The sequence below is a fragment of the Monodelphis domestica genome, chromosome 6 (genome assembly GCF_027887165.1).
Source record: "Monodelphis domestica isolate mMonDom1 chromosome 6, mMonDom1.pri, whole genome shotgun sequence".
In the NCBI taxonomy this organism is placed as follows: domain Eukaryota; kingdom Metazoa; phylum Chordata; class Mammalia; order Didelphimorphia; family Didelphidae; genus Monodelphis; species Monodelphis domestica.
In genome coordinates, this window is record NC_077232.1 from 173,600,828 (window position 1) to 173,611,454 (window position 10,627).

A 10,627-nucleotide genomic window follows, 5' to 3' on the forward strand; every position below is an offset into this window, starting at 1 on the left:
AACTGTGATAAATTTGGAACTAGCATGGTTTAGGATTATTCCCTGAAGACTATTTTCCTCACTGTGAGAATATAATGTATCTACATTCTTAGATTACTGTACAATTCAACTATTGTAGTACCCATTAGATACATAAATGGTTTCAGTAACTGAGTAATAGTCATATGAGGAGGTTGACAGAAGTGGTTTTTGTTAATGCATGGCTTATATGCTTCTTCCTAAGTCTAATGAAGGGCTTCCTTTACTATTTGGATCCTATTTGAATCCAACTACATCTGTGACCCAGTCATTTCCAGCCTTATCTATACTTAGACCATGTTGTCAGTAAAATAAGTTTTCCCTGGAGACTAAAGCAGTGCAGCATTTTAGGGGTCTGTCACAAAATTTGTATCCTTTTCAACTGGTCCAACTCCTCTTTATTGGTCAACAAAGTTGTTGTCAAACTGTAAATATTATTGCCTCTTTGGAATATAACCAGGTTGCTATTGGAGTCTCAGGTCACTCCACAAACCTGTCCTCTTCCTGGTCTATACGTCTTCCTTTTTGGGTTTTGGCTGCTGTAATAAAGGAGAGTGGTCTTTATTCTCTCTTTTTGTGATGTCCATGCATCATTACCATATGACATTTTACTGGTGTGGGAATATTAGCCTCTGGTGCTATGGTTTTGAACATCATTGGCTCTACATTGGTACACAGGTCATAAAAGAGATTGCATGCTTATCATCTATGTCATGCATATATATAAATTACACATTTCATTACTGGATATACCTCTAATATATGTCTTCAAGTCTTCCTTTACCATTGAATATATACCTTGGTCCTAAAATATCACCCAAACTAATATCTACTGGGAGCTTCACAGGATAGAAATCCTGTGGCACCTGAGAACTTTGTCAACCTATTGATATCCATTGTCCATTTCTGACTTTGTGACCACCCTTGTGGTAAGTGTGAACTCTATATGCAAAGAGTTATATTGGATATTTTTTAATTGGCATGAGATAGATATCTGCATTGATTGTTTTCTTCCCTAGTGATATGACAGTATCCACAGACATCATGAGATATGTGCTAGCAATCAAAGACTACTATAGATGATCAGGTGCAAGTTCTCACCAGAACAATCCTTGTAATTATCTCTAAAAGTTGATTTCCCCATAATTCCCTTGTAGTTTAAAATATTAACTTCCCATTGCTCCTTGAACTCTGAATCTAATACCTTTAAGAAGTCTGGTAGGGGGATCATTTTTTGCCTACTCATATAAAATATTAATTTGATTGAGCAGGTTCCTTCATCATAATTCCAGTAACTTTCAGTGGAAGAAAGCTTCTTATATCTAGATAGTAGCAGATGCTGGACAGTATCCATGCTGGCAAAAGGCTTGAAATCAGTTGCAAAGGCTTCCTCATCCATGAACAGATGTAGCTATTATACTGCTTTGGAGTAACCTCAGACATATGGATGTCAAATGCAAAATGTGATGAATCAATATTGATTACTGGCCTGATGGTACCAAAGGATTCATTGTGGAAAATCTGGTAGGTTTTTAAAAAATTCTTCTTAAAGATAGATAGAGGGTTAAGTAAATCCAAATAGCTCATTTGAAAAAGGACTAGGTGGTACCAGAAATATGGTGGATTAGAGGCAGCAACCCAGCCAACCTCTCCCTAAAGTTCTCTCTAAACAAGGTAAAAAAAAACCCCAACAAAACACCTGAAATAGAGTTTTAGAGTAGTAGACATTTTCCCTGTAATTAAGGAAATTTGTGACACCAAAGTGGACCCCAGCTAAACAATTTGTAGCACTTAATTGTGATGGAGTAAGATTTTGTTATAAGAAATGACAAAGGAGATGGTAACAGAAAAACATGGGAAGACCTATATGAACTGATACAAAGGGAAGTGAACAGAATCAGGAGATCATTGTACATAGTAACAACAATATTCTAATGATGATAAACTGTAAAAGACTTAGCTACTCTGATCCATCCAATGATATAAAATAATACCAAAGGACTCAGGATGAAAAATGCTAGCCATTTTCAGAAAAAGAACTGATGAACTCTGACTGCAAACTGAAATATAGTGCTTTTTTGCTTTGTTTTTCTTGCCTTTTTGCAATACAGAAATATGGTTTTTACAGTTTAATATGTATGATTGATATCATACTGCTTGCCTTCTCAGTGCATGAAGGAAAGGTGGTGGGGAGAGAGATGATTTGGAAAACAAAAATTTTTTAATGTTAAAAATAAATAATAAACATTTTAAAATAGGCAAATAAGGAATAATTGTTGTTAATGAGATGTCCATGTTCACCCTGTACACAGTGACTCCTTTCAAGGCAAATTTCCTTTTCCAGGATCATTTTTGCAGTTGTTTCCATAAAGACCTTTCTAAAAGATAGCATTTGGAGGGTTCTTTTGTGATGCATTCAAAAGGTCAATGTCACACTGTCAGAGCAGGAAGCCCTGAGGCCTTAGTGGATGAAGGTAAACACAAAACAGGAATGGTGATTGCCTCTACTACCAGAATCATCTCTGGTTTGGCCAATCATTTCTTTGGTTGGTTGAAATAATTAAGTGAAATGTGATGTGTAAAAGTGTACAGAATTTGGTTTTTAGTGATTTCTAGTTGTAAAGAATTTATAATATCCACTGTCTCATTTAATTGGCAATATGTAAATTAAATTAAAATGTTCATTTAATCAGTAGGATATATGATCTGTTCACACACACATATATATATTAATATAAACATATGTATATACATATGTGTGTCTGTGTTCTTTTTTGACGAGTTAAGAATTATAGTGTTTGTAGAAAATAATAGGCAACTAGGTAGGTCAGTGGACTCTTCCTAGCCATATCATCTCAGACAAATCATTTAACTCCAATAGCCTAGCACTCACCATTCTTTTGCCTTGGAACTGATATTGGTATCCAGGAGAAGAACATATATTAAATCTTTTAATGAATAAATACTATTTAATGACTTGTTCCATCTTCTTAGACTCTCTCTAGTTTTCCTCCCATGACTCAGCTGTCTTCTTGACTTGGTATTTCCATCAGTACTTGGGTGCATCTCACACTGGAGCCATGCTTTGCCCTCATCTTTCATTGATGAATTCCTCCATTCCACCATTCCAAAATGGTGCCTTCATTTTGGAGACAGAACTCTTGCTCCCCTATTTCTCTTTACAGTTCCTCTTAATATGTTACCTCCCCCCATTAGAATATAAGCTCCTTGAGGGCAGTGATTCTTTCTTTTTGCTTGTATTTTTATCTCCAGTGCACAGTGTCTGGTATATAGTAGATGTTTAATAAATACTTATTGTCTGCCTGATGCCAAATATATTTTTTCAAGTTAAATAAATAGCAACAAAAAGTTATAGTGATTGAGTATAAGAATGTTTTTAATGTTGTGAAAATGTATATGTGGCAATTCACCTTGATGCCTATGTTTGGTCCGGTTCTGGTTCAGATTCCAAGGAGGAATTACACAGGGTAATGCAATACACAAGAGGTACTTTATTCAAACTATAGCTTGAGCCTCCACAAGAAGTGGAAGACCCTGAGCCTTTCCTAGGCCTGGCTTATATAGAGGGGCTAGGGATTGGGGGGGGGGGGGAAGGGTTGTCCTGAGACCCAGGCACCAAAAGGGAAGACACATCAATCTTAGTCTCTGCTACCCAGATGTTCCTCTTTAACCTATGGTCATGGAGACCTAGGTCAGGTCAGTGAAACCTGAAGTTCTGAGATAACACATATCCTTAGGGCACTACATAAATAAGGGCATGTCAATCTTAGTTCTTGGGATAAGGGGTCCATTAGGAGGTCATCTGGAGGACAAGTTCCCACAATAACATTATGTTTCTTCACCTAGAATCCCGCCACTTAAGATTCATTCCCTTAGACTAATGTACTATCTATCCATGAATGCCTGTTAAAATATATCTATCCAGGGCAGCTAGGTGGCTGTGCTGAATTAAACTACTGAGATTAGCCACCTGATTGGCTGAGCTGAATTTCTTGTTCCCTAACTTTCTCTGAACTCTATGTGCTGATCTATCTAAACTGTCTCTTTTTTTGACTGTGATTACTAACAAAATGCTCTTGCAGTAACTGGACAAAGCTACTACCTGCTCCCAACTGGGGTTGGAGGTGAGCTGTTCATGAGGCTGACTGGGTTTCTCAAGGAAGGAACTTTTCAATCCCCTCCTATTCAGATTCTCTCTCCTGCTTGGAAGCTTGCTGCTGGAGCAGGCACAGCCTCTCCTTCTTCACCTGTCTGGTTGGGGTGTAAGTAGAGGGAGCAGGGAACAGCCACCACAAAAGAAATTCCCCTTTGTGAAACTGCATCTTAAACTCTTTTTGCCTCTTCCTTTGTTTAACCTAGCCACACAAAAACAACAAAGACTCAACAGAGACCTATAGGACACACTCTCTCACACATGCATACACCTTTGAACCTGAAGGTTCCCCCAGAAGTCACTGAAAGACGCCTCTTTAGTGACCTGGCTGTGGGACTAAAGCTGCTTCCAGCAACCCAACAGCCTCTACTGAATCCAGATTGTTGACCCATGAGGACTATTAAGGTTCCAAATATAGAAATACACACAAGACAAACAGTAAAAGACAGACAATAAATAGACGTGGAAGACAAACAAAAGAAATACAGACTTTCACTAGGCTTTGGGGCAGGCAAGAGTATACTCCCCCAACCCCAAGGGCTTATCTTAGAGATTCCTTGGCATGTCTGCCAGTGTGGAAATTTTTCACACTCACTGTCCAATGGTGCTCCTTAGGACGCATTGGGTCCTCAGAGGACTCAAACCTCTGTTGCAGGGACCCAGTTCCTGTCCCAAGTCCAACTTGGGTGGGGGGCCTCTAATTACTTGAAAGTTCCTACTGAGTGCTCTTAACAAATCCTCTAGAAGGGAAATCTCTCAATCTCTCAAAACAACACTTGCTCTTCCTGGCCGTTCTGGCCAGGCCCCTTGCAGGACTCAGGAACCGAGTACTTGGCACATCCTCACTCAGAAACAGGTGAAAGGGGGTCTTAATGGATCCAACTTGGCAATAGGCCGTCCCAAATAAGCCCTGGGCCAGTGACCAGTGGTCAGCCCCTTAGCCGTATTCTGTAATCCAGACTCTCCCTTTCCCATACAGATTCACACAGAGAAACACACTCAGATTTCCCTTCAGGGATTCAAGTACCTTTATCACTGTGTGATCCAAACCTTTGGAGTCCCAGGACGAGTCCCCAAATGTTTAGTCCAGTTCTGGTTCAGATTCCAAGGAGGAATTACACAGGGTAATGCAATACACAAGAGGTACTTTATTCAAGCTATAGCTTGGGCCTCCACAAGAAGTGGAAGACCCTGAACCTTTCCTAGGCCTGGCTTATATAGAGGGGCTAGGGATTGGGTGGGGGGGGGGAAGGGTTGTCCTGAGACCCAGGCACCAAAAGGAAAGACACATCAATCTTAGTCTCTGCTACCCAGATGTTCCTCTTTAACCTATGGTCATGGAGACCTAGGTCAGGTCAGTGAAACCTGAAGTTCTGAGATAACACATATCCTTAGGGCACTACATAAATAAGGGCATGTCAATCTTAGTTCTTGGGATAAGGGGTCCATTAGGAGGTCATCTGGAGGACAAGTTCCCACAATAACATTATGTTTCTTCACCTAGAATCCCGCCATTTAAGATTCATTCCCTTAGACTAATGTACTATGTATCCATGAATGCCTGTTAAAATATATCTATCCAAGGCAGCTAGGTGGCTCAGGGAGTTAGAGAATCAAACCTGGAAATGGAAGGTCCTGTGTTCAACTCTGACCTCAGATACTTCCTAACTTTGTCTAGCCTTTGCCCTTCTGTCTTAAAGTTGTTACTAAGATGAAAGTAAGAATATTAAAAATAAAAAAATATATTTACCCAGAGGTAGCATGAGCTATGAAAGCAGAATGTTGCATATACCATCAGACAAGATTGTTGTTAATTGGCTTTGCTGAACAATTTTTTTTTATCACAATGGAGGATTCAAATGGGGAACATGGGAGAAATGGGGATTAGAAGCAACATATAAAAAGATGAAGCATCAATAAAGTCTTTTTAAGATTTCTTTGCCTCTGAGAGAAATCTCATCTTCATCCTGCAGTTAGTCATGGTTTGATCACTAGCTAAGAAGGAATAAGATGCAGGACAGTTTAAGTGTTGAATGGAGAAGGGGATAATAGGGAACATAGAATTGACTTTGATCAATGAATGTTGGGGAGGGAAATAGAGTTAAGTTGTTGAATCACATCAGAGTCTTCATGACCCCATTTGGGGTTTACTTGGCAAAGATACTGGAGTAGATGGCCAATTCCTTCTCCAGCTCATTTTACAGATGAGGAAACTAAGGGAAACAGGGTTAAGTGACTTACCCAGAGTCACATAGGTAGTAAGTGTCTCAGGCCAGTTTTGAACTCAGGAATAGGCATCTCCCTGACTGTTCCACCAAAATGGTTAAAATGCTGCAACAAGGTGCAACTCTGGAAAGCTGAGAGGGCATGTGAGGTGGTGGTGTGTAATGCTATTATGGGAGATATGATTAGAGCCTAAGGAGAGGGTCTACAGGGAAAAGATGAGAGAGCACCAAAAACAAACTCAATCTCCTTCCCAATTTTTGCCTCTCTTTGCCCTGCTGAGGTGAACTCAATATAAAATAAGGCATCTGTTTTAGGTGTATGACCTTCGACCAAAGATAGACTTAAGTGACCCAGAAGCTCTTGAACAATCTCTCAGCTTGCTTGTAGGCTCCTTGAGAGGAGAGACTGCAAGTTAAATACCTCTGTCTCCCTGCTCTCTTCCTCCTCCCCATGCTGACATCTATGATTATCTCAGGAACACAGCATTGCCCACTTGACTTGAAAGAAATTAATGGTTGGAAATCATGACATAGGAACATGATACCATATGATTTCTGAGAAAATGTCAGGGCATTATGGAGCAAGAGGAACATAGGAAGGCCATTATGGTGATAACAGGGGTGTCTAAAATGAACTTGACAAGGCCTTAGAGGATTTCACACCATGTCCTAACATATCATCTAATATCACATGAATCATCCATTAAGGTAATTGATTTAGTAGTTACTAAATGTTCAATCATGATTAATTTAAGTGTGTTACCATTATAATTATTTTATCTTCATAATTTGGGGTTATTTTTCTTTTCAATCGCCATTCTCCCAGACATTGACAATTGCACAAAAGGCCCCAATTAGGACTAGTTGCAGTTGGAAGGGTTTGAGAGTTCATGGAGAGAGCACTTCTAGTTCTCTTAAGATGGAGAATGATGCTTAGGAACATGAGATATCATTTCCCTGCTTCTCAGGTCTTAAGTTCATGTGTCCCCCTAGAGCATACATAAAATGATGAGATTGACTAATTATTAGTAGCAACAGCAATGTTAGTAACAACCATTAAAGGCATTTATTATTTACCTACTATATGCAGTATTCTCTTTGTTGTTTCTGGGTAGGGAGACAGGAAGTTTACTTAAGATCATTGTAACACTCAACATTACAATGCCAAGTGCACTAGGGAGTTGTGGACCCATGAATGGGGCAAAGAAGCATCCACCAAAAAAATTAAACAAAGCTTCCTGGAATAGCTCCCTTTTGAATCAGGCTTTAAAGGGGATGGTGTAATGGGCAGGTACAACTCAGGCTGATTCCGTTAGTTTGGTTTGGGGTTAGAATGAAGTGAGACACTCTTAGATACTTCAACAAAAAAGGAAGTTTACTTAACCACAATAGATGTTCAAGAATGTTCAATAAGGAGCAGGATGGAGGGGGAGAGAGAGAGAGAGAAGAGAGGAGGGGAACAGAGGAGAGAGAGAGAGAGAGAGAGAGAGAGAGAGAGAGAGAGAGAGAGAGAGAGAGAGAGAGAGAGAGAGAGAGAGAGAGAGAGAGAGAAGGGGGGAGAGAGAAAGCACTTTTTAGCTGTTTAATAATTTTTCTCTCTTTTTGATATTGCTCTCATTTCCAATGATGTTCTTTTAACATTTCCTTGTAACTAAGAACATCAGCTAGTCCAGGATTGATGCTCCCAAGATCTTAAGTACAATCAAGAAAAAGAAATCAATGCATTATGTATGCCTCATTCTGAACCTATTGCTCAATATCTCTCTTCCAGTAGGTGGAAAGAATTCTACTATACTTTTAGTCTTTTGATGTCACATTAGGTCACTGCACTGATCAGGGTTTGAGGGTACAAATATTTTTCTCTTTATGTTGTTGTGGACATCATGAAAACGATTTTTCTGACTCTGGTTACTTGAGTTTTCATCAGTACTTGATGTACATCAGTACAAAAAATATTCTCAAGTTCCCCTGACCTTGTCACATTCATCATTTCTTATAGCACAATTATATCTCATTAATACCTATGGGCATCTAGATAGCACAGTGTCAGGCCTGAAGTCAAGAAGAACCACTTAACTAGCTGTCTGGGCAAGTCTCATAACCTTTTACCTCAGTTCCTTTTCTATTAAATGAGCTGGAGAAGGAAATAGCAAACTACTTCTGTACTCTGCCAAGAAAACCTCAAATGGGATCACAAAGAATGAAACATCATTACATAACAAATGAATAATATACTGTATCTTTCTTTTTTGGGCAGGGGGACATAGTGAATAGAGTGTTGGGTCTGGAGTCAGGAAGATGATTCTTCCTGAGTTCAAATCTATCTTCAGACACTCCAGGTGTGACCCTGGACAAGTCACTGAACCTTGTTTGCATTGTTAGTTCTTCATTTATAAAATAAGCTTGGTATCAGTCTTTGCGGATGATATGATGGTTTACTTGAAGAATCCTAGAGAATCAACCAAAAAGCTAGTCAAAACAATCAACAATTTTAGCAAAGTTGCAGGATATAAAATAAACCCGCATAAGTCATCAGCATTTCTATATATCTCCAATCCATCTCAGCAGCAAGAATTAGAAAGAGAAATTCCATTTAAAAGCACCCTAGACAATATAAAATTCTTAGGAATCTATCTGCTGAGACAAACACAGGAACTATATGAACACAACTACAAAACACTCTCCACACAATTAAAACTAGATCTAAGCAATTGGAAAAACACTGACTGATCATGGGTGGGATGAGCTAAGATAATAAAAATGACAATCCTACCCAAATTAATTTACTTATTTAGGGCCATACCCATTGAACTACCAAAAACATTTTTACTGAATTAGAAAAAAAACATAACAAAGTTCATTTGGAAGAACAAAGGATCAAGGATATCCAGGGAAATCATGGAAAAAAAATGCAAAGGAAGGAGGACTTCAAACTATACTATAAAGCAGTAGTTATCAAAACAATTTGGTACTGGCTAAGAGACAGAAAGGAGGATCAGTGGAAGTCTTGGGGTAAATGACCTCAGCAAGACAGTCAATGATAAACCCAAAGATTCCAGTTTTGGGGACCAAAACCCACTATTTGATAAAAAATTGCTGGGAAAATTGGAAGACAGTATGGGAGAGATTAGGTTTGGATCAACATCTCACACAAGATAAACTATGCAAGATAAACTCGGAATGGGTGAATGACCTGAATATAAAGAAGGAAACTATAAGCAAATTAGGCAAACACAGAATAGTATACTTGTCAGATCTTTGGGAAAGGAAAGACTTTAAAACCAAGCAAGAGCTAGAAAAAAATCACAAAATATAAAATCAATAATTTTGATTATATCAAATTAAAAAGTTTTTGTACAAACAAAACTAATGCACCCAAAATTAGAAGGGAAGCAACAAATTGGGGAACAATCTTCATTACAAAAACCTCTGACAAAGGTCTAATTATTCAAATTTATAAAGAGCTAAACCAATTGTACAAAAAATCAAGCCATTCTCCAATTGATAAATGGGCAAGGGACATGAATAGGCAATTTTCAAATAGGGAAATCAAAATGATCAATAAGCACATGAAAAAGTCTTCTAAATCTCTTATAATCAGAGAAATGCAAATCAAAACAACTCTGAGGTACCACCTCACACCTAGCAGATGGGCTAACATGACAGCAAAGGAAAGTAATGAATGTTGGAGGGGATGTGGCAAAGTTGGGACATTAATGCATTGTTGGTGGAGTTGTGAATTGATCCAACCATTCTGGAGGACAATTTGGAACTATGCCCAAAGGGCGATAAAAGACTGTCTGCTCTTTGATCCAGCCATAGCACTGCTGGATCACCCCAAAGAGATAATAAGGAAAAAGACTTGTACAAGAATATTCATAGCTGCACTCTTTGTGGTGGCAAAAAATTGGAAAATGAGGGGATGCCCTTCGATTGGGGAATGGCTGAACAAATTGTGGTATATGTTGGTGATGGAATACTATTGTGCAAAAAAGAATAATAAAGTGGAGGAATTCCATGGGGACTGGAACAATCTCCAGGAATTGATGCAGAGTGAGAGGAGCAGAACCAGGAAAAAATTGTAAACAGAGACTGATACACTGTGGTACAATCAAATGTAATGGACTTCTCCATTAGTGGCAATGCAGTGATCCTGAACAACTTGGAGGAATCTACGAGAAAGAACACTATCTACATTCAGAGGAAACAC

At 38.8% G+C, this 10,627-nt stretch overlaps 1 pseudogene; it reads right to left on the bottom strand.

The window, feature by feature from the left end:
- Positions 1–527: 527 nt before the first annotated feature.
- On the bottom strand, positions 528–1,605 carry LOC100617885 (peptidyl-glycine alpha-amidating monooxygenase-like; annotated as a pseudogene).
- Positions 1,606–10,627: the final 9,022 nt, after the last annotated feature.